The following is a 24,075-nucleotide window of genomic DNA, read 5'->3' on the forward strand; positions in this document are numbered from 1 at the left end:
CCCCGGGCAGGGGGGTCGTCACCTCCGAAGCGCGGCCGTGCCTCGGGCTGTGGGTCAGGCTGGCGAGGGGCGTGCGGTAGCAGCGTTTCCTCGCCCGCCAGCCGGGAGAGGTGCTCCAGAGAACCCCGTAACTCCTCAATATTTGGGCCCATCACTACAAGGAGGACATTGAGGCACCAGAGAAAGTTCAGAGAAGGGCAACGAAGCTAGTGAGGGGTCTGGAGCACAAGTCTGATGAGGAGCGGCTGAGGGAACTGGGGCTGTTTAGCCTGGAGAAAAGGAGGCTGAGGAGAGACCTTATTGCTGTCTACAACTACCTGAAAGGAGGTTCTAGCACGGAGGGTGTTGGTCTCTTCTCCCAGGTAGCAAGCAACAGGTTGAGAGGAAATGCCCTCAAGTTTAGGTTGGATTATAGGAAAAACTTCTTCACAGAAAGGGCTGTCAGGCATTGGAAAAGGCTGCCCAGGGAAGTGAAGTGGTTGAATCACCATCCCTGGAGGTGTTTAAAAGACGTGTAGACAAGGTTCTTAGGGACATGGTTAGTGCTAGATTTAGGTTAATGGCTGGACTCAGTGACCATGAGGGTCTCTTCCAACAACAATGATTCTATGATTCTATGCAGTAGCCACCTTTGATCACTCACCAGCTTGGAGAGATGTTCCTGAGACCCCCATAACTCCTCAATATTTCCCTTGCCACCCTTGGGTGCGAAGTTGGATGCAGCTCCTTGGGGCTGTAATCCGAGGGAGGCAGCATGGCAGGGGCGCAGAAAGGAAAAGCCGAAGCAGTGGATGGGATGGTGTCCCTTCCCCATTGCCACCTCCTCTGCCAAGACGTCACAGTTGCACTAGGCTTAATTTAATCGCCAGCTTATGACACCCTCTGTTTTGTGGCTTACAAAATTCAGGAACTACAAATCCTTCATTTTCTTAAATCAAAAGCTAACTATGTTGCAATCCAGTGCAGGAATTCCCATAGCACATGATTCCATTAGAAAACTGCCACTGATTTGACAAAACAAAAGAAAACAAAACAAAACAATATAGCCACCTCAAAACAGAGAGCACTCTGGAAGACTTTTCTCCCAAAGAAAGAGGGGACACCGCAGCCTCCCTGTGCAAATCCACACTGCTTCAGTTCACTGCTCAAGACCAAGTACCAGCCCACAAAACTGCACATCCAGCAGTAGATGGAAGTGTCTAGTGCAAACGAAAGGCTATTGCCAGCATAGGATTCTTATTCTTAAAAACGTTGTCCATTCTTTAAACAAAAATGTAATTTCCACCAAAGGCCTTAAGAATCAAAATATTTATACTTTTGCTATTTTTTTCTGCTATATTTTGCTTCCATGAGACAACTCTCCCAATACCCCGTGTGTTTTTCCAACAGGTTGGGCTCGGAAAAAAAGAAACAACGACTTACCCAGGTCTGAGAGCATGACCAAATACTGTCAAATGATAAGAATACAAATCTGTTTGCAGGACTGTGTGGACTGCTAGAAGCGAGTAATAAGCTGAGGATTTGACACTTGCATTTAATTTCCTACATCTACAGCTTCCAACCTTATCTCACTTCTTCCAAACATAAATTCTTGACATCAGAAATGCTGATTCTTCAAAGTAAAAAAAGTAATTTTACCATCTACACGCACATAAAAAGCTGTAATGCCATTCTAGAGTTCCCAATTTTGTTTTTTTTTTATGGTAAATATTTTGGATTTGTCTCTTTTTTTTATCCACCAGGATACAAAGACACCACCAGAGATCTGCATTTGCATTCTACTTTTTCTACATATACGTACACAGGCCCTAGATCTGCCACTTTACCAAATTCTTTCAATTCAGTCTCCTGGACTAACCACAATTATTAAAACATTTCTGAAAAACAAATATGAAGCGAATGAGTGCCAGAGCCCTTGCAAAGGAAAACTGAAGATGCAGCATTTCAAACTGCCCAAAACACACATAGTAAATCCCAAAGCTGGACTAAGTTATAACATAGCAGAATTAGAAACCGAAAGTCAGAGCAGGGCACTGAGCGCTGAAGAGAGAGAACCTGGGGCTCCCTGCCTTGATGCTGGCTAAGCAAAAAACGTTGACCCAGTGTCCCTTCCAGGAGCCACCACACAGAGGTGTGATGAAAATGTGTTTGTGGATGGTTTGAACCCTGGGGCTGAGCAGCAAACGCTTTATAGCACATTGGCAATATTCTTGTCCCTCTTGACCCTGTTTATCTCAGCCATTTTATACCAGGCTTTAATGGCCTAATTAAGATACTTCAGCTAGGGAGGTTTCATGTTTCCCAACAGTAAATGAAATCCTGGCATGCTTTGGTCAGTGGGAGTTTTCCTGAGGAGGGACTTCAAAACTTGGCTGAGCAGCAAATTTGCCTGTCCTTTGCAGGCCTGGGAGCAAATCCCCATTTGAGACCATTGACAACCAGGAAAGGTTTAACTCTGTTGCCTAAACACAGGTTACTGGGGCCATTTGAAATGTCCTTTGATACCTGAGGCACCCCTGTGGGTTGTCAGCGGGGAAGCAGGACTGCTATGCCCTTGACAGCTCCACCTGCCTGCGGGCAACCAAAAGGAGCCCGTGTGTTTTGGCATTGCAAGAAGGTTAACTCAGGTCACTTTAGAAAATATTTAGCGTTTGCTTGCTGTGGCAAAGCTCAAACTGATAAGAGTCCTACACTTGCAGTCGTCTCTGCCTCTTTTTTCCCCAAGGAAATCAAGGTGCAGGCTGCATTTCTCCTTCATTTCTAGGCTTGTTCATCTTGGCTCAGGCTGAAGCGTGCTGGGGGCTGAAAGCTCTTATCACCTCACAGCTCTCTAGTGATATATATATGAAATCAACTGGAAAATACAATCTGGTTCTGAGCAGTGATGGCTATTAACTACAAATGGGTAGAGTGGAATCAACATTTTTTTCCCCTCTTCGTGAAAAAAAAAAAGTAAAGGTCAAAGCCCAAAGGCAGCCAAGTATTTAAGCAAACACTTCATTTTTAAATCTGTCTCATTGAAACAGGCCAACAACATACACTGAAGTTACTAGATTATTTGTACTCTGAAAATAAGCAAGTACTTACCCACTTTTGTAGACGAGGCCTTAAATTTGTGTGAAGATGACACTGGAAAAGCAGATCTGATGAAGCCTTGCTGATCCTCTCCTTGCATACAGAAAGCTTTAGTAGTGACAAATGCTCCTCTAGCGCTTTTAACAAGCATTAACCCTCTACTATTAAAAATAATGATCGTGCCTCTCTGAGTGCTAGTTTTATAAAGATACTATCTGGAAAAATTTAATTAAAATGAAAGAGATTTTGTCATAACAGGTCTACATAGAAAAAAAAATTAAGCATAGTCAGAGATGGCGATGGAATATTGCTTCATTTATCTGGACCAGAAATAAACCAAATTGCTTGACAAATATGGATGTTTTTACTACAGTTTTTAACCTTGCAATTAGCTGCAGGGTGAAGGTGAGGCTGCTTAGTCAATAACTGGAATAAGTTTTCCATCAGTTATCTCTGGTAATCTTTTGTTCCACAGCTAGGAATACAGGCTTTGCCGTGGAACAGGACCCAGCTGCAGAAATCATCAGCTGGTGCTGACAGACTGCCCCAGCGCACATATTACTCTGCACCTTGTAAAACTGAAGGAGTATTTCTTACTCAACTTTCATTTCTCATCTATTACTTATTTTCAGAGAAGGAAATATTTCTAGTGATGTTTGCAGTGATATCCTAAAACTAGATCTCTATGTAAAAAAATTGGCAGAATTTTAATCCATGGAAATTTTACTGTGATCTCTACATCCTAGATTTTCACTCCAGTGCTCAGGCACAGAAGAGAAGCAATCTATCCACAGAGGTCCATAGAAATGCCCCATTATAGCCTTGATCACCCACTTTAGATGTGAAAATATCCAATGTTAGAATGACCTCAGGCTGAAAAATCTCTTCAAGTAAAAAGGCCCGCATTGTCATATGCTTGCTCCTTTTCTACCTCTCACGTCTTAGATATCTGAATTTCCTGCTCACCTTGTCTGAACAGGTGAGGCCTCTGCCAGAAGTTGAGTTTTTTATGGATTTGAAAATTGTCTGATTGGAAAGACTTTAATCCCACACCTACACAACCTACCTCTTGTCCAAAGTTACAGATCTATAGGCCACTTCAGTGAAAGCAAACTGGACCAACTAGAGGTCTATACAACAGGCAGCATTGATGTTTGTTTTCATGAAAGCAGAGGACAGTGCTTTCCAGCTGCAGGGGAAAAGGGGGAAGAGAAGAATGCTTTTAACTGTTTTAATACAATAGATGTAGATGGGATAAGGCCAAAAGCCAGGCAGGCACCCAAGAGCTTTAGCATGCAAGTATATGAAAGCCTTGGGTTTATTTCTCAACTTTCTAATGAAGAAAGAAAGGCAGAAAGGATTTTTTTTGTAAATCAGACAATTCCAGACATTTTGATATTTAAAATGCAACTCTGATTTTAAAGCCCATCTGTAGCTGGAATATTTTTAATATACTTTTCTCAAGCAACATACAATTAACACCTTACTTGAGGAAAGTCTGGCTTTTAGAAGTACCTAATGAGGATTCCCACACAAGCTGGAGACTCCCATTACCTTGTGGATATTAATGTTTGAGACAGCTTAGCTCTTCCTTGAGCACAATGGCTTTTCAAAACACTTGGATGTATAAAAGACAGCACTAGTTGGCCTACAAGTTGGATCAGAGAGCGCCAGAAAAGCTTATTTTGACAATACCCGCACACAAGAATTGATTTATTGCTGGTAGTGCTTTGTTTTATTTTGCCTATAGCGAACGTCAGAGCACTAGATGATTTCTTGGTAGATATCTAGCTGTGGGGACTCATTTTGCCTTTTTTATCGTTGTGGGAGTTAACTCTTGATTGATGTTGTTTTAAACAATATGTTGGTATTGGTGCCATACAAAATATTAAGCACCTGGTTTAAAAAAAAAAAAAAAAACACAACAAAACACACAAACAAACAAACAAAAAACCCACACAAACACAGAATACCCTGAGAAAAAAGGCCTGACAGAGATAAATGTGATTTAGTAACATAATAAACCAGGAGTGTAATGAATCATGCAAAATAAGCATCGTTATTTGACTGAGACCGAGAAAACCAGAATATGGAGCATTCATTCACTGCTGGCCTACCCACTTTATTCAACCTGGCTTTGTAGGAACAGGAAGTTCTAGCTAAATCCATAATGCCTAGTTTTATAAAGGACTTTCCACTGGAGCGAAATACATTTTTCTTAGCATTGGAGGTGGCCCTGAAAATGAACAACTTTCACAAGTGACCTTTTGGGGTTTCACTAGGGCACAGGTATGAGTTTTACATCCTCACCATCTAGGAACACTCATTCACATTATGGCCTGCACACACGGATGGGGACTGACCGACTTGCTGTTCACTACGTCTGAATTTATAAGAGCTAATATATGTATTAATTCAAGCATTTAAATAATCACTAGTTTGCTGTAATAACCTCTTGAAAGAAACAAACTTTGAAAAAATGAAGACTGAAGTTATTTGTGAATTAATGATTTAAGTAAAAGGAGTTTAAGATTAAAGAGGAAGCCTGGATGCCCTTCCAACTGTGGCACAATGCAACAGCTATGTAAATAAACTTCTGAGAGCTGCTCCAAGCCATTCAAGTGAAGATATTTTTCCTTGCAATACATTCAAGCCTTTTGAAATAAGTTTCCAACTGTTTATTGACCAGAGTTGTTCATTCAAAGAGCCAAATATGAAAACTCGACCAAAGCAGAGAGTACAATGTGCCTTTCTTTGAAAACATCTATATAGAAGGGGTGCTTTATTTAGAGGGTTCAGGAAGCCGAAGCTTTGCCTTCTATCAGCTCACAACCACAGAGCAAGCATCAGGAAGCACACAAAAAATGAACTTACTATTCCTACATGGAACGAGTGCCAACAATTACACCAAGTTTGCTTTCAACCCTGCAGCACTCGCTGCCAGCCCCCGCAGACTTGTTAATCAGGCAGTGTCTCCTGGAGTTTCTTCTCTTCTTGGCTGCCTAAAAATGAAGCCTGTCCCTACAAAATAAAGAGATAGACATACCTTGTTTGAATATTTCTCTTTCGCTCGCTGTCGTCACTTCAGAAGATTCAAACCTGAAAGTGCAGGGGAAAAAAGTAAATCATCTTAATTGAAGAAAATGAAAACAAATAACCTCATTTTTCAGCTGCCTTTTCTGCTTTTCTTTGCAGTCCTAGCCACTCCTAACCATAACCTAGAGAAAAGTCAACAGACCTGTAGAGTACGGTGACTGTAATTACAAAGCAATTGTGTTTTGAGTCCTGTCATTAATACCGTATCGCTGCAAGGCTGATGCTACGGCAGTGGTTGCAGTGTGGTGACAGCATAGTTAATACACAGCAGTTCTTTAAAATAATTATATATTAAAACATACAGGCAATTATGAACATTTCAATTGATATATCTCACTGAAACACATGGTCTTACTTTTGGAGTAAAAAAGTTACAAAAGTTTCACCAAAACGTCCACAATAAATAAAAGTCTAAGGAAAACGATGGCTCTAGTAAGAACCTAAAAACGCAATTATATTTGCAAGCTAGATAAAGTGGCAATATTTAGTGTTCCTAAATAACACAGCTAGTATATTAAAATAAGTGAAAACTCTCTCATTTCAGAATTACAGTATAGCTGAAATTTTATTGCAATCATTAAGCTTGGAAAGTGTACCTGAAGAATACCTCCCTACCTTTCTCAAGTTTTGTTTTATGATGCAGAGCATGAGGAAAAATGTTGCAACCCTGTGGAAGCTTTGCATTTTAGGGCTGCTTTAAAAGGGTTGTGCTTTTGATTTTTTTTTTTTCAAATCCATTTTTCTTATTTAAAAAGTTTTCCAAAATTAAATACTACCATTTTTTTCCCCCACATTAGAATCATAGAATGTCCTGAGTTGGAAGGGACCCACAAGGATCATCGAGTCCAACTCCTGTCCACGCATATGACAACAAAGGAACATTTGGAATTGACTAATAAGAACAACATTTTGAAAAGCATATGAATACACTGAGCACCACATTTGGCATTATCACCTCAGTGCGCTGCAGTAACATTAAATTGCTGGTTGAAAACAGATGGGAAACATAAAAGTCAAGGCTGCTATCTGAGATCAGCACAATTAGCACCTCTGTTTCACAACCAGGACTCCACCTATGGGAACAGCTATCTTTCCAGTGGCAAGGACATAGATATACAAAGAGGCGATTTCATGCTTGTTGCATAGTGGTTTATCAATAGCTGCAAGCGCTAAGAATGTGCTCACAAGATATGCGTGGAGTGGGAGTGGATCATATCAGGGCACAGGCTGGATGGAGATTCACCCACAGATTGACTAGAGGTGCAACATTTCTGGGAGGAAAATGAGAGTATAGAGGCAAAAACAAGTTGCCAAAGAAAAAAAAAAAAAAGGAAAGAAAAAAAAGTTGATTTCTGCCCATTTTCTCACAACAGTGCAGTTTGCTATCTAGAGATAGGAGAAAAACATACTTGCCGTGGCAACCAGAGCCTCTAGCAATGCCCTGGACTGCACCTCCACCAGCTGGGGCTGTGTAGCACCTGTCTGGATACCACCAAAGGGGAACAGGCAACTGCTTCCACGGATGCTGCAGAACAGAGCCGAGCAAAGACCCTGCTGAACCGCTCTCCAACACTGCAAAGGTGGCAGATTATACTTGATGTCATTTCTGGTAAAGTGATATGATTAAAAACAAACAAACAAAACCCAAACAAATAAACAAAACCCCCTAAACCAACAACTCTGCGGCGTGTCAATGCTGTGATGAACCTACCCCTCCTCCCAGTGTGTGCTGCCAAACTACTGCTGATCTGCGGCATAGCTGCTCCCCAAGCTTTTATTTAGTCCTCGCTCATCTCTTCCTACCCATTACCCTTCTTTACCTTCTGTTTTCAACCTCTTCAACAGCTGCAAGGCCACTCCATCCTCCCGTAGCAGGGCCAGGTAACATCTGCCTGCTGCTGCTTCCTCATGTCATTCATTTCTCCTTTTCATCAACAACAAACATCAGGGAGCACAGAGGATTTTGGAAGCGGTGGAGAAAAGAAGCCTTTCCCCAGCAGCAAGAATCTTTCAGTGTATTTTGACAAATAAAAGTGTCCTCTTGGCTACCTCGTCCAGAAAACTAGTTTATCCCCCCATTCCCACAGTGCATAAGCACCACATTAATGAAGGTATCTTGACAACCTCCGTGTAAGAAAATGAAGTATTAACCAAGCAAGGTACAGCACGGGTAAGGAATGGAAGAGCTACCTTAGAAGAGATTTATGAATTAATTTAGTCACTGAGAAGCAGACATTTAGGAAGACGTATTTGTTTTAAGAACCAGCAGAGAAGAATGAGACACCAGTGCTTAACCTGACTAGCTACCCTTTGAAAAGTCTGAGAGGTCCACATCTGAATCTCAAACGCTATTGAAAAGAGCAGTATGCGATATCTCCAAAGGCAGTGACAAGGCACAGTCCCAAGTCAGTGCTCAAACCACCAGGAACCCTCACTGGATCTCATACATTAAACCCCAGGGATACAACAGCGGGGAGCTGGTTTGTTTTAAACTCATCCTGTAGAAAGAGAAAATGCAGACTTGACTGACTGCTTTAGTCATCTGCAGAAAAAATTGAATTAATAGTGTTCTTACCGCAGATCATCCACATCCAGTTGCAGCGTCTATTAATCAGAAACAAATGTTCAGAAAGCCTGTAGAATGAGAGACAGCCTAGAAAAAGCAGGTTATGACAGGTCGGCTTGTTCCTCCTTGGTAAATTATCCCCCACCAAGTTACGTGTGTGGGGCAGAACCACAGGACAAGTCCTGGGATTGCTGTGGTTTATTTTGCGTTACAAGTTTCATTTTGATTTTTACAGCTAGCATGGAAGTATGGATTTTATTTTTTTTAATGCTTAAGTTCAGAGAGTTTATATTAAAAGCTGGCAAACCCTACTGCGAGGCTGTCATACACATGGCAGAGAATGACCTACTTCATGCGGTAGGTGCAGTGGTGGCCCAGCCAGGACTTCGAGAACTGCGGTGTTTGCAGCGTTCTGACGGGCACGCACGTCCCTCCCTTCCCTGTAAAAAGAAATTATAGGTTACTGTGTAGAGGAAGGGAAACTTGTTGTTTTTCTCCAGCTGCTAAATAAATAATTGGTATTTATTCTTCATAGAGCAGTAGTACCTTGGAGCCCCTGTCAGTCGTTAGAACCCCTGTGTGCTGGACATTGTGTAAACACAGACCAGACAGTCCAAGCCTTTACATACGACCTCAGGTAAGGGCTATGAAAGAATCATGGAAAAATGGTGGCCAAATACACTTGTTGGTTAGCCCCAGAAACACAGAAGAATTTTTACCATTTTCCATGGGCTTTGATTCAGGTTGCTCCTCTGAGTGTGGTGCCCATTGGTCTACCCCAGGCACCCCACATACGCGGCCTCGTCTGCTGACAAAATTCCTTATACTCTCATCACACACCAGCTTATCAGTTGCAAAGCGGATAATTTATGTTCCCTGACCGAATTTGCTAGAAAATTATTACACTTATTTCCAGAAACATACCAGTGTATCTGTAACATATTATAATGTTAAAAGCAAAGAGAGATATCCCCAAAACATTAAAAGTAGGCTTTAAATTACAGAGAACACCCAGGATGTAAGTGAGCCAGCTTATGTGTTCCTAATGAAGTTAAAGATTAATGGGAAAGACCATAAACAGAGAACATGAGAAATCATGTGTGGTTTGTATTGTGCATGGAAATAGCTGACTGTGTATTGCATAAAGCTCAAAGTAAATGAACTACACTAGATTGCTCTTGGATGCTTTTAACTAGCAACAAATCAGTTGTTCCATTATTTCCCACTGATGCTCTTAATGGAAATGCATTTAACTGATTTTAAATAAAAGTATTCTCTGTACCCAAGTGGTAAACAAATCACTGATTAAATGGAGAGATAGCACACCCAGATGATTTGCATCTATCTAACTGCACCACAAGTCGTATAATTACGCATTGTAACATTGCCGTAAAGGGCTTGAACTAAAATTCCCCATCTAGACAAAAGACAGAGTTAGTAATTGCTGCTGAATGAGGTTACTAATTTATTTTTTAGTATCACACCCTAAGGGGTGTTGTGTTGCCTGAAGGTCCCAAGTCTCTAAACCAGCAGTAAATTTAACCCTGTAGCCTTTTCCACATTATGTTGCCCTTATTGATCTGAAAGTGTTTTGTGGGTATTTTTTCCTCCCAAATATGTGTGTGCACTACCATTTTTCACTCCATAGCTATGGAAACCAAGAGGCAGACAAGGCCAGAACCAGAGTGATGTCCCCTAAGTCCTTGTTGCCTGGTCTTCACAGTGAGACATAAGCAAACAGCTGACAATTGTGTGATGGGCATCAGCATTCGCTCCTCAGCTCTGCAGCCCAGGTGCTTGCTGCCAAACCTGCAGGGCAATAGCATTTCCACATCCGTGATGGACTCACCTCTGTGCTTCCTCTCAAGAGCACCAGGGATAAGACAGCAACTCCAAACCTGGATGAAGGCAATGGCAGGCAGGATAGGCAAGCCATGACTGCTCTTCAACAAGTTTAAAAATTATATTTATGTGACAGTTATTTGGGAGATAGAGGCATTACTGCTCATGGCTTGGATTAGAGACAAGAAAAAAGTGAAGCAAATATGACTTGGAGTGGAAAATAATTTGGCTTGTGGCACTTCTTTTTTGCAGCATTTACTGATGAGCATTCAAAACATTTGTTTCTGGCTGCTGCACATCCTCTAAAAACACTCTGTGGTAAATAAAACGTCTTTTGCTTCACTGACATCTTTTACTGCATTTGAAGAGCCAACTTCCACCTTCTGCCTCAGATTTGCTGCCCCGTCCACCAAAAATCACTTGGCCTAACACATTTTGGGAAAAAGAGGGGGAGAAGGAAATCTCTAACTCCCGGTTGGTGAATAATCTTAATGTTGACGAGGTCCAAATAATTGCATTCCCCGTGGTGTCATGTTTGTTTGCCACCTGCTCAATAGATGACATTCCTTCATATGCAGACATATATGAGAAACCTCTTGAAAAGCAGTTCCAGTGACTGCCTCAAAAGAAAGCCCCCTCCTGCTTCCCAGCTCCCACAAGCTGGTCTGTCTCTGACCAGTCCAAAATTACAGGCTGAGGTGTCTAAAAAGAGGAACCCCCTCCAACTTGTACTTGTCCTGGGATGGTGAAATGATAAAGATTTCTCCCAGCCTTTCCTCAAAGAGCTCCTGCCAGGGAGCTGCCTGGACTGCAGCCAGCTCAACCCTTGAAGAGGAGGAATGTTCTTTCCAGAGCATCTAACATATGGTCCCAATGCTTGGTAGCAGTCAAAGGGATGCCAGGGTTGGTAATGTTTGACACTTTTCTTCTTTTAGGAGAAGGAAAAAGGAAAAGGAGGAGAAAAGGAGGAGAAAAGGAGGAGAAAAGGAGGAGAAAAGGAGGAGAAAAGGAGGAGAAAAGGAGGAGAAAAGGAGGAGAAAAGGAGGAGAAAAGGAGGAGAAAAGGAGGAGAAAAGGAGGAGAAAAGGAGGAGAAAAGGAGGAGAAAAGGAGGAGAAAAGGAGGAGAAAAGGAGGAGAAAAGGAGGAGAAGGAAACTAGACAGCAGCTGTACTCCACTGCCTAAACCTAAGGTTGTCCCAAACCTCACGTGGAAGTGCAGTTCTGTCCCTCTGCTCAAAAAATGATGTACATCAGAACATGAAAAGGTTCAGAGGGCAACAGTGGTAAACCAGCTTCCATTAAAATCAAACATACAAAAGCCCCCAAAACCAACAACAAAACCCACAACACTAAGTGCACATTCTCCAATACATCTGCCAGATCAGGACTGGCATGCAGAGAGATTCCAGGGACCGATGTTTGCCCTGCTCTGCTAATACAACTAAGAGGTGCAGAGCAAGGCCACAGACAGGACGAAGCGAAGGGGCACGGTCCTTTGCACAACAGGCAGCGCATCTGCAGAGCCCTTTCCTCCAGGATGTGGTGGATTGCCAAAAGTTTATGTAGGTTCATAGGGTGACTAGGAAAGTTCACCAAAAAATCAACTAAAAATTGCTGTAAAAACAGACACCTTATCCAGCTCATGGATTTCCTGAACTGGCTGGAGGAAGCATCACTGCATACGTACCTTGTTCTTAGTTCTCCTCAGGCATCCACCTCTGGCTATGACTGAGCGGGATGATACTGAGCCAGATGAATCACTTGTCTGAGCCAGTGTTGCCATTCTTGCATTCCTGTCACTATTGAAGACAATGGCTAAACTTTAACTGGTTTTAACTTACTGGATTTAAATCCATTTAACTTGCTTAGAAAAGCTAAGTTCGTAAAGCAAGCTACAAAAACAGTCTGGCAAACAGCTTGCAAAGCAAAGCCAACTATCATCATCTTAACTTGATTTCCCCAAAGAAAATCCACCAAATTAAAACATATCCATGACAGGAAGCAGTCAGGCTCTGCTGTATTGTTGGACATATTCATTCAGTAGGATTCAGACTGCTTTGTAACCTGCCTGCCAAATTCTGCTCTCTATGATATAATGCAATCCTATTTGTTTTCAACTGGGTTGCCTCCTGCTTTAAACAAACAAACAAACAAAAAAGAAACAACAGACAAACAAAACCAAAAACCAACTCCACACAGATTTTTAGCTGCATAAGAAATTGTTCCCACAGTAGAACCTTCATTGGGGCTTGTTGAAGGTATTGTCCTACTTCAATGGCTGGACCTGAGCAAACACTGGAGTGTCTCATCACCAGGAGTGAGAAATACAGCGATGCCAAGCGCTGCGGTCTGCTAGCTCCCAAACCAAACCTGAAGCCTCAGACATACTGTGGGCAGAACTGCCACATAAATTTGGGACATGTATACAAAATTGATGTCAGAGCATGGAGAGTGAGCCAGTCCCCACCACTACTCCCCACAAACCTCAGTCAGACAAAACTTTTTGAGTTGGAATTTAGCCATGGCAGAGACCAATGAATCTCATTTCTTGTTGTTTGAATAAGGAGAAATGCTCCTGATCTCCTGGCAGGGCAAGTTTGCCTGCCCTGCCTGCTCCTGTGTCACAGGAATCAGCTGTAGAGATAAGATGTTTCACTCAGATCGTCCTCTGTAATTACCTAGACTACCTCTTGTTTACCTTGGTGGAAACACTAGTGCCTACAGAGCATGGAGTGTGCACCTCTGATTTACCTGCACTGGCAACAACACACAGAGTGAAGATTGAGAGATTAAAAAGAAGCTTTTTCAGCATTCTGGCCATGCTGCTCTGAAAACCCTAGGAATTTGGGAGCAAGGATGTGCATAGACAGGTCTGGAGCATTTCAAGCAGCTGCTGGCTTTGCCAGCTCATCTCCTCCTTCCAGCTGCACCAAGTCAAGAGGGAGGATGCAGCAGCATCAGGGGTGATGAAACGAAGCACAGCATGGTTACCCTGCTGCAGAGTGGCTCCTCAAGAAGTCCAGCAATGAAAGCCAGCACTGCAAACAGGGGACAGAGGAATTTTGTTTCTGCCAGGCTAGGACTGAGGTTTCTGGTTTGGGGAAGGAGGGCTCCCTCCCTCACCCACCAGCAGGTTCAAAGCTGTGAGCTGCTGCATTGTTTTCAGAGTAATTTTATCCTTTATCAGCAGTGCCTGGATAAGCCACACTGCACAGGGTCATTTGCAAACCTGTTGTTCCACCTCTGGTTACTGAGCCCCTGGTTTTGGGTTTGGGATGGCACACATTTACAGTCCCTGATACCTGCCCAGCAGCAGTTTGGCCTAGTGGAAATGCTCCAGATTTACATCCCGATAGCCTGACAGAGGAAACTCCACCATTTATTATAATAATAACTCTCTAAAGATTGCTTGGGGGATCTTTGGGAGCTCTCCAGCTGTGCTGAAGGGTGAGGAGAAAGGGGAACAGGAGGTGCCTCTTTTGCTCAGCACATCTGGCCCACTCCAGCCCACTGGTGCCATCAGCTCGCCAAATTCTGAATTTAGCTGCTTCAGTGCTGGTCACCCAGGTGAGAGAGGTGGGTACCTCTTCTTGGTCTCTCCTCACAATCCTTTTAGCACGGCCTGTTATGACACGACAAAGGGTGATGGTTTTAAGCTGAAGGAGGGGAGATTCAGGCTGGACATGAGGAAGACACATTTTACAGTGATGGTAGTAAAACACTGGCCCAGTTGCCCAGAGAGGTGGTAGATGCCCCATCCCTGGAGACATTCCAGGCCAGGCTGGACGGGGCTCTGAGCAACCTGATCTAGTTGAAGATGTCCCTGCTCATTGCAGGGGAGTTGGACTAGATCATCTTTGAAGGTCCTTTCCAACCCAAACTGTTCTGTGATTCTGTGCCTACATTCCACTGTACACTGGTGAGGCAGAACTGCAGTGCTTGTCCTTTCTCATGGTGCTGTAACAGGGCTGACAGTAATGCATGCCCAGGATACATCATTAGAGTTTAATCAAACAGACTGTGTCATTCAAAGCAAAAAATGCAGTTAGCAAAACAGCAAGAGTTTGACCCTCTTTTATCTGTCCGTACTCAGGTGCGGGGAGGGAAGGGGAACACAGAAACTCCTGCAAAAGCACAAAGGGGATTTTTACTAAACAATTTCTGAGGTTCAAAATACTAGCTCAATTTTCCAAGGTGTTCTGTTCCCTGAGTAGCTGATACTATTTAAATCATTGTATACTTTGAAAGAAAACACTTTTCCCTCGCCGAAGCTCAAATTGTCTCAGAATGCAAGTTACAGAAGCACAGACTAGGACCATAGACTCTGCTGCACCACTTGCAACGTTTAACTCTTCCAGTTGCTGTCATTTTTCCTGCTCTCGGTATAGTTTCCATGGTCTCATCACTCTTCTGTTTCCCACCCTATGTGACCACTGGAGTTTTCCCTCTCCTCTGCTCCCGGGCTTGCTCCTGCACAGGGAAAACCACCAGCCAGGCTACAGCACATCAAAAGATCTGAGCTGTCAGTATTCAAACCAACTCCCAAGCAGATAAAAGCAGTTTGCCTGGACTCTGCTGACTGCACAGACAATTAAAGGCTGTTTTCCCACATAGAACTTCATTACAAGAAAACACGAACAAATCAGCAGAAAAACCTGATCCATCTTACAATGCCAACCTCACTTTTTTCCACCCTTTTATAGAAAATTCCCATTTAGAGAGTACAGTGCAATAAACATTGCTGATGAAAAGAAGTATTCAAACACAAACCCTTCAAACTTCCAAAGCCTACAGTAGCTCCTCAAGCTCTTAAAATAAAGGTTTTTGTTTACAGGTGTCAAATTCCCAAGGACAAATATCCATCTAATTTATAATTTAATTTCCTGAACTGTAATTTATCTATTGAAAACAGAGCTGGTTAATTCCCATGTGTATCAACTCTTCAAAAATATTTTTTCCTCCTCCTTTTCTAAGAGAAGAACCGATAGCGATGATTTCACATTCTGTTTTTTCACCCGTGGTGAGAAACAAAGCCTTAGGTTTGAAGACCACCAAACCCTAAGAAATGATTGGCTTCCAATGTTGCATCCAAGACAACTCTTAAAATATTTGCTTTTCCCACTTTGCGAGAGAGATGCCTTCCACAGAAACGCAACACAGAGGGTTATTTTAAACATATGCTCTGAAGTTGACACTGTAAATGCGAACTCAGGACTTAACTTGAGCCTCTGGCTGTTCCTGGCAAAGTCAGAAGTTTACCATGCAGCTGGAGCGCTCCTGGCATGAGCATAAACTGCCTCCCCACCCTCCCTAGCAGGAGACTCTTGGGCAATCTTACCCAATATTTTCTTGGTTACTCTGACAATAGGTCTCCTTTGCTTGAGGCCACGTTGGGCTGGGTTTTAGGGTATGACCATCTGGTAACAAAAATAATCTGTTATGTTGCTCTGATCACCAACTAGAACACTAAAGAGATGAAGATTAAAAAAATAAATCATACTTTCAACAGAAATAAAAGCCATTCCATGACACACTCATCAAGTATTTGTAACCACCCACCTCCAATGCCACTCTGCAAGGACTTAGGGCTTGCTGTAAAAATATTCTGAGGGAGAAGAGAAAAAGAGTTATCAGCAGGAATTCTGTTAATTGTCACCGAAAGCCTTTCGCTAAATCATTTCCTGTCCTCTGAATCCAGCTGGAAGCCTTCGCAGCAAGAAGGCGGACACACAATCGCACGGCCCCGCCACTCGCTGCCAGACAAACGGAGGAAACTGCGTCCTATCGTAAATCTGTCAGTCATGTACCAAATGGGTATCATGAGGGTTGGGTTTTTCTTCCCCCCAATTATCACTTGGCAGACACACAGGAGCAGAGTTGGGAGATAAGCTATTTATACCACAGGCTTTTTTTTTTTGGTGGCCCAGTCCCACAAATTCAACTTCTCGCAGACCTAATGACAGAGTAATAAAAGAGGCTGATCCATCAAGGATCCAATCAAGGATTGTTGATATGAAGAAGTATGAGGTTAGTTTATTTAATGCGAGCTGATCATCATTGTTTTGAAGTGGCCAGGCATATCTGAGAAATAGACAAGTAGGTAGAAACAAAATAAACAAATAAAACGTATGTGAGTTTCTATAGCAGAAGAACCGTACCCAGATTCCTTTCTCCATACAGCTAGTCTTGGAAAAAACGTCAACATCTGCCCAGTGGCCTGATGCTTGTCTACAGATGAACAGAGGTGCAGCCACAAAGTCAACCAGTCCTGGTGAATGCCTCAGAACAGACTAGGGGTCAGAAGGGAAATGGGGACACCAAGAGGTAAATGGCAGGAGCTACAAAGGAATTTGGGGAAGTGGGGAGGTCCGGAGGCCGTCTGGCATGTGGGCAAGGTGGGGTGCAGGTCAGGGGTGGACAGCAAGGTGTGAAGAAAGCCCACGAGTGTGGAAAGAGTCCTTTAGGCAAATATCTTGGATGCCGGAGGTTGCTAGGCAGGGTCTGGGTGGCTGCCCAACATCAAGCACCCCCCAAAAAACCCTCAAATAAACAAAAAACCCAAACACTGAAATGCTTTGCTGGTGCCTGGCAAGGGCAACTCAGGCAAACACCGGTGGCTGAGGCAGGACTGAAACCCGGTTCTCCTGGCTCCCGGTCCAGCAGCCAGCCCAGCACTCTTGCCCTGCTTTCGAAAGGGAACAACAACGAAATCTGTTACCATGACAACTTTTAGAGCAGTGACTGTTGCAGGAACAAACATTATGTATGCAAATAAAAGCATCCAGGCACAACAGCCCGGAGGCGGGGGGTGGGAGGCGGGGCGGGAAATAGTTAAAGACAGAAGTAGGGCTCCTAGACCCATAGCTGGGTCTTCGAGTAAATAGTAGGGTTTTTTTTCCAGAAGCTCTGGAGGACGGCAAGTAAAGAACATGAACTTTTCGTAAAAACTTAGCTATTCATAGTTTATCTGATGCCCCATCAAAGCATCAAAATCTACTTTTGAGATCTGATTTTGAAAATGCAGCCTCACAAAGACTTTATAAGAGCGGTTACTGAGCTCAGCTAAAGGCTTTTGGCTTTATTTTGTGCATAATTTTGTTTCAGGCAAGAGGCGTTTATACAAACTAAGTTGCTTTGGGTTTCTCTCATTCCCCCACGTTCAACATAATTTATAGTCTATGGCTAATTCTTATTGTGCTGCGCCTTTTTGCACAAGAGCATAAGGTAGACATTGGTCACAGTGTGCTGCTCAGCCTCATCTTGCATTCAATGAATATTACAAAAACTCCACTAACTAATGGGCACAAATTTGTGTTGCTGGTCAGAGGAGACCCCTTATCAGAGAGCTAAGAATGTGTACAAGACTCTGGCGCACTGACAGACTGTAAGGAATGGGCATGCACAGCCCTTTTCCCCAGCTCCCCCACTTCCCTTAGTGTTAAATTCACTCAAAACCTCAAGAGCTGCCTTGCCCTCCCTCTCCAACCCCCCTGCTTTTCTTCCTGTTACACTAATAAGCCTCAGTAGAGACCCTTGAACACCTTGACATGAGTCACACACATAGTTACCAGGGTCTTGGAGCAAGTCTCAACCCACTCCAAAATCTGACAAATTGTTTTTCTTTAATTTCTGGCATATTAAACATTTAGGGATTATATTCCATCCCCTGTCAAAAGTCTCAGCTTCATCACTGATGAGTCAGTCATATGATTCCTCAGTGACACGAAGGCAGGCTCACGGCTGGCTCTCTGTGGAAGCCTCAATAACTCTGCTATAATTGGTTTCGCACACAAGACAACGCATTTCCTGAGCTGTGGTTTCTGGGCAACACTTGATTTCACCTACAGTGGGAAGAAGATTGGCATAAAATGAAAAAAGTGAGGCAGAAGTTGAATCCCCTGGATACCCATGGGCCAACCCAAGTGAAAGGAAGCTGTCTACATTATCACCAAATCAAGAATGAACATAAGTACTATTGCAACTATCTTGGTATCTCATTTATTTTAAAGAGGTCAGTATTAAGTAGTTTTCCACTTTTTTCCCTTCCTTTTGTTGCTTCTTTGCAACAGCGGCAGCCTACAATGCTTTGTTTAGGATGTGGCTTTTTATTCTGCTCAAGTGCTCTTAGAAATAGCAGGAACAGCTCACCCATATGGCCCCTGAGGGATGCAGAAAACAGGTAGCCTTTTTTAAAAAGACACCTTCCAGGAACTAACCTTCCAGTTTGGTGTCATGAGGAAGCAAAACTTGTGCAGTTGCAGCATGCCTGTCCCCCCCAAGAACCCGATCCTCTGCCCAGCCAAAAATGCCTGACCCTGTTGTTAGCCAGTTTAGAGCATTTGGAAGAGGAGGGATGTTAAGGATGCCTTGAAAATTATCTCCTTTCAAGTTTTTTTTAGAACTAGAAGTTCAGTAAAGCACAGAAATCCAAAAGTGTGCCCCCAATGAGGGAGGGAAACCCAAAGCCCAGCTCCATTTGGCTCCTCGCTGGCCTTCCCCTTGGACCACGTGGCAGAGGATGAAGCTGAGATCAAGGGAACTGCAGAGAAACCTGAAGGAAACCAGAGTCCATTAGCTCCACTGCTCAGACAGCAATTTGTTTAGTTAATTGCCAAAGTAAAACAAACATAGAAAGAAAGACAGCTGGGAAGAAAAATTGGTAAGAGTCATCTGGCTGTAAATTTGCTTCATAACCCCCATCAGTCAACAGCCTCTTGGTTTCTGCAGCACAAGCAAGGCACGGGGGTTTTAGTGGTTATTTACGAGGTTTTTTTTCAAGAGAGATCTTCAGGGCCCACTTTAAACAACAAAGAGGCGTGAAGAAGGGCAAACAGAACTATTGCCCCATTTTTAACACCTCTGAAACCATTTAAGGCTGAATAAGGTGCACAGAGACCCCCAGCCCAGCCCAGCCCAGCGAGCCTCTCCTGCAACGCTGCCCCCTCCTCTGCATCTTCCCAGTCACTTTCAGGCAGGGCTGAATTAACCCTCCTTATGAGAAACATCCACATTTGATGACGTGGAAATGTGATTTTTTCCTTCTTTCCAGCAGAGCAGATAGGAATTGTATAATATAAAGACAGAGCAAGAGCACCTGTATTTCTGGAGGGCAGTAGAGGGACAGCGCTGGGTTTAACGGAGTGCTTTGAACCAAATTCGGTGCTGGTGCCAGGAGAAGGATGCTCCGTCCCAAACTGTCACATCAGCAAACAGCAAGGCTAAATCGAGCCCATTGAGAGAAACAAAAAACATTATGAGGTTATTCCAGCAACTTGTTTGAAAATCTGCTGTGGGAAGCCAGCAACGCCGGCTGAATGCAAAAGCTGAGCCTGGGAGCAGCAGCAGGCGCCATAAATAAGGTTCTGTCAGCATGTCCATTATGAACCTTGTGTTCCTTGTTTGGCACATAACACACCCCCTTAAAAAACAAAACAAAGCCAAACCCCATGCAAGGCTGGAACTTGGCATGCCGGCCTCCATCCTGCCCCAGTGTTTGTACAAACCTCTGCTCAGGCTCCTACATTTGACCAAAAAAAGGCAGAGGGGCAAAAAAATTCTAAACGCAGTACATTGCTAAAAGATTTCAGTCCCTTTGCCATGAAGGGCAGCTTAGAGTAGTATCAGCTGATAGGATTTCTAAAATCGCTTTTGAATCAGTGCCCCATGTTTTTATTAATGGTTGGAGCGAGATGCAGATGGATTTAATGATTTGCAGGTCTCACAATGAATTTAGCAAAGGTGAAGAGCCAAAATGGGCAGCTCTAGCACTGTGTCCTGTCTTCCTACAGAGCGCAGCTTTAAAAACAAAGCCTTGCTACAACAGAGCATCATATTCCAACTCAATCTAGTGACCTTTTCTTTATTAAATAGCTAATAATTTTGAAAAGACCAAAATGTAACATAATTTCAAGTTTTATCAAACATCTTTCGTCCAAAAACAGAATCTTTGAGTTTAATATTTTCTTCTTCATTTTCAAATAAGTTGAAATGGAAAACGGAGAGATGGTACTTTGAAACCACTGAAATAAATGCTTTCTTCCTAGTTTTTAACTCTCCCTAGGGAAAAAATAAAAAAGATGAAATAGTGAGGGCTTGTCTGAGCAGGAAAGTTTTATCTGCTAGATAAACAGCTGTAACTATGTCAGTGCCCAACTCCTTTTACTACAGCCTCTTCCAGCCCAGTTTAAACGGTTTGTAAAGTCAGAAGCTAAGCTTTAAAGAGGAAAAGAAAACCATACTTTGAAAAAAAAATAAAAAGTTTGTAGCAAATGAGAACATTCACATGGGTCGTTAAACTCCAATTTAACCCTGGTATAAATTCATACCTTGGCTTTCACGTTTAAACTTTCCCACATAGGCAATATCTCAGAGGAAACATGAGGGCTTGGGAGGGAAGTGATGTGGGAAGTGAAAATAATTTCCTAAGTGCAAAGCAGAATGAGAATGAGAAGCCAGTAAAGACAAGGTTTAAAGAAGCAGCTTTTCCTTCAGGTGTTGTTCTTTTGTCCTTTCCAGTCTTCCCCCATTCATTTTTAAACAAGAGAAAAAGAAAGAAAACCTGAGGCAGCAACTCAAAAATAAACACCAGCATGTTTAAAATCAGTAAAATTATGGATTTAAAAAAAAAAAAAATGCAATAAAAGGCATGAAAACAGACCCAACTCCTTTTCTGATGTTTATTACAGATACCACAATCTTGACTTTCTCCATCATTTGTGTTAAGCCACACTACGCATCTGCCATTTCACCCCACTGAATAGGCAAAAGGGGGTTGCAAAATCTCAGTGATGACACTCGGCTTCCTCCATACCAAAAATAAAGTGTGCATCCTCCTTTAACACAGAACCACCTCTGCATAAAGGGCTGAGCTGTTGAAAAGGATCCTATTTCATAAGAATGAGGTAAAGTGAACACTTCTTGGAAATTAGTGTATCTCATGCCCTGAGGCTTCTTATCACTGTGTAGAGTGTGTTACCATGATCGTGCTATTTCTGGCTGTCACACAAGAGTGACATCGGTTTAAACACACAGGAACACACGAGCTCCTTTCTTTGATCATATGCATTTTATGCCTTTCCCAACACCCAGTTACCGTGTTTCTGTCTTCCAGAAACAGACAACATATTTATTGCAACAGACCAAACGAAAACATCTCCCATATTTTGCACAAGATTCAAGACGCCAACAGCCAGTTTTCAGGCTTCTCCTGGAATATAGTGGAAGTCAAAGGAAAAGGGTGGAAAACTGCACTATGCTGAACAATTCCGCAGAAAAGGTGCTACCACCAGACTTCCTCCTGTGTCAACACAAACTGTTCTGAAACTGCCTGGCAAGCTGTCAAAGGTGTGGACCCCAGGGCTGTCAGCACCACCAGCTTCAGACATTCAAAATAATGAATCAGACCTCCTAAGAGAACCCAAAATATTATCTTTTAAGTCACCTGCTGCTTGCTGAGTTTTCTGGGGATACTGGAAAAATATCTAGATTGCCTTTGCAGCAAAGACGGTGGCTGGAATAACAACATGTCTTGAAAGGAAGTTAAAATTGCCAAGCAATTACTTGATTCCAGATGCCGGGGCTTTAACAGATATTAAAAATAATTATTCCTCCCCCTCAACAAAACAAAAAACAAACACCCAACCAACCTTATGAAAAAATATTAGCTTTGTGGTAGAGGCCATAAAACTCAACCATTCTAGGCCATTTTGGGTGTTGCCAGAGACCTTAACCCCCTCCAGACAGGCCTGCTAGAAATTGGACAGGGAATTACTGGACATTTACTCCTCTTTGCCTCGAAGCAGGAGTGGCAAGAGAGCACCTTAGGCAGGGGCAGCAGGAAAAACCAAGACAGCCATGATTTCCATTTTACAGGTTTGTGATTCCCCTCCCTTGTTTGATCATTGAGTCCATCTTTAAAAAAAGAAAAACGAAAAAAGCAGATTTGTGTTCTTTGGCATTGCAGATAAAGATTAAGGAGTGGGGTTTTTCTTCCAGTTTCAGAATTCTATCTGTGTAAATGTAGTATAGACTTGCAGGAAAAATACTGTGTCTAAAGCTAGAAGTGAAGTAAAACAAATAAGCCATGTTTGTCTTTACAGATACTTATGGGTGCCCTAAAAAGATCCTATTTGATTCAGGTGAGCTTTGAATGACACTTACCCACCTTTACCTGTGTACCTGGTTCAAGTGAGTCCAATCACGAAATCACATGAGAATGAAGTTACTCCATGATTCTTTCGATGTTTCCTGCTTCCAGTTGGTAAACAAATACTTTAAGGTGAGAGTCCTTGTTTCTGGATGAACTACATTTGTTCACAAGTTTTCCTGCTTTTAGCCACAGAGTGGCATTTTAGACGGCTTCTGGTTTTATCAAAAGGCATTTATGTAATAGACCGCCATACGTCTCTGTTGCAATTTAGCTAGAAAAGCTAATTATGAGCTCAGAATTACAGGAAGTCTCCAGAGAAGTTTTAAAAACCTAATGATTTTAAGCTTCCCTCACACGTTTATGCGAAGTTCTAGTAAGTTTATTTCCAGAGTATCGAGAAGGTACGCAACATGAAAATACTCTGCCTCATCTGACACTAGAGAACAAATAAATGATATTTACTGCTGTCAAAGCCAGTTGGTCAACAGTTACTAAGGAGGGATCCAAACAGGTGAAACGTTCACTGTCACTTCCCCACCTGAAATGCACAGGTAGCTCCGAGGGCTTTGGATCCCTGGATTGGGGCAGATGTTGTGCTGATGTTGTGCTTCGGGAGGTGGTTTTGGCCACTTTCAGCTCATAGTGACAAGGGATCTCAGAGTGTTCCCATCATTCTAGAGCACACTGATGATTCATACATGGTTACATGGCAATATTTACTAAGCTCTCAGGATGCAAATTCATTAGGAGAGATTAGTCAGCTGTCAAGCACCCATTCCCTTTGCTTAAGAATTATATTTTCTAAATAAAAGTTCTCATCTCCAACTCCAACTTCTGCCCCACCACCTACTCACTCTTTTGATAGTTTTGCAATCAGTGAACAAGGACATGCCATTATGTTTTTAGAGATCGCAGAAGAAAGGAACATGGGAGACACTGACAATGAAAAATGGAGATTTGAGCACAGCTAATTGTTTCTCAGCATTACTGAACATAATCAAAGAAATGCAACTTTTGAATTATTCAGAGCCAATCACGGTTGCAATATAAACAGACTTACCTGGATACAGATTCATCTCTGTCCAAAAGCGGTCAATAACCTCAAGCACATTCACTGAGCTCTGCACACCTGGTTTTCTGTTTTTTTCAGAGTATACTTCCAGCAGGACACACTGCAGGCTTTAGTAAGCCACTGCATTTCAGGAGATACTACACATTTTTTGTCTTTCCATATGCATGCTTACGAGCATTGATTTACATTACCGCTTCTCACTCTATCCAAAGCATACTCTATTCATTGCTAAAACGGAAGGGATCTGGGCAATGAAGCATGACAGAAGGCTTGGAA

The 24,075-nt window shown here is 42.7% G+C and overlaps 1 long non-coding RNA gene across 1 annotated transcript; it reads right to left on the minus strand.

Moving 5' to 3' along the window:
- Positions 1-4: 4 nt before the first annotated feature.
- Positions 5-12,516, minus strand: LOC110362253 (uncharacterized). The gene is made up of 3 exons (XR_010466632.1): positions 8,747-12,516; positions 7,581-7,743; positions 5-6,174 (listed from the first exon to the last, which is right to left on the minus strand). It is a non-coding gene; the product is annotated as an uncharacterized LOC110362253 (long non-coding RNA).
- Between the last annotated feature and the right edge of the window lie 11,559 nt (positions 12,517-24,075).

The sequence above is a fragment of the Columba livia genome, chromosome 1, assembly GCF_036013475.1.
Source record: "Columba livia isolate bColLiv1 breed racing homer chromosome 1, bColLiv1.pat.W.v2, whole genome shotgun sequence".
Lineage (NCBI taxonomy): Eukaryota > Metazoa > Chordata > Aves > Columbiformes > Columbidae > Columba > Columba livia.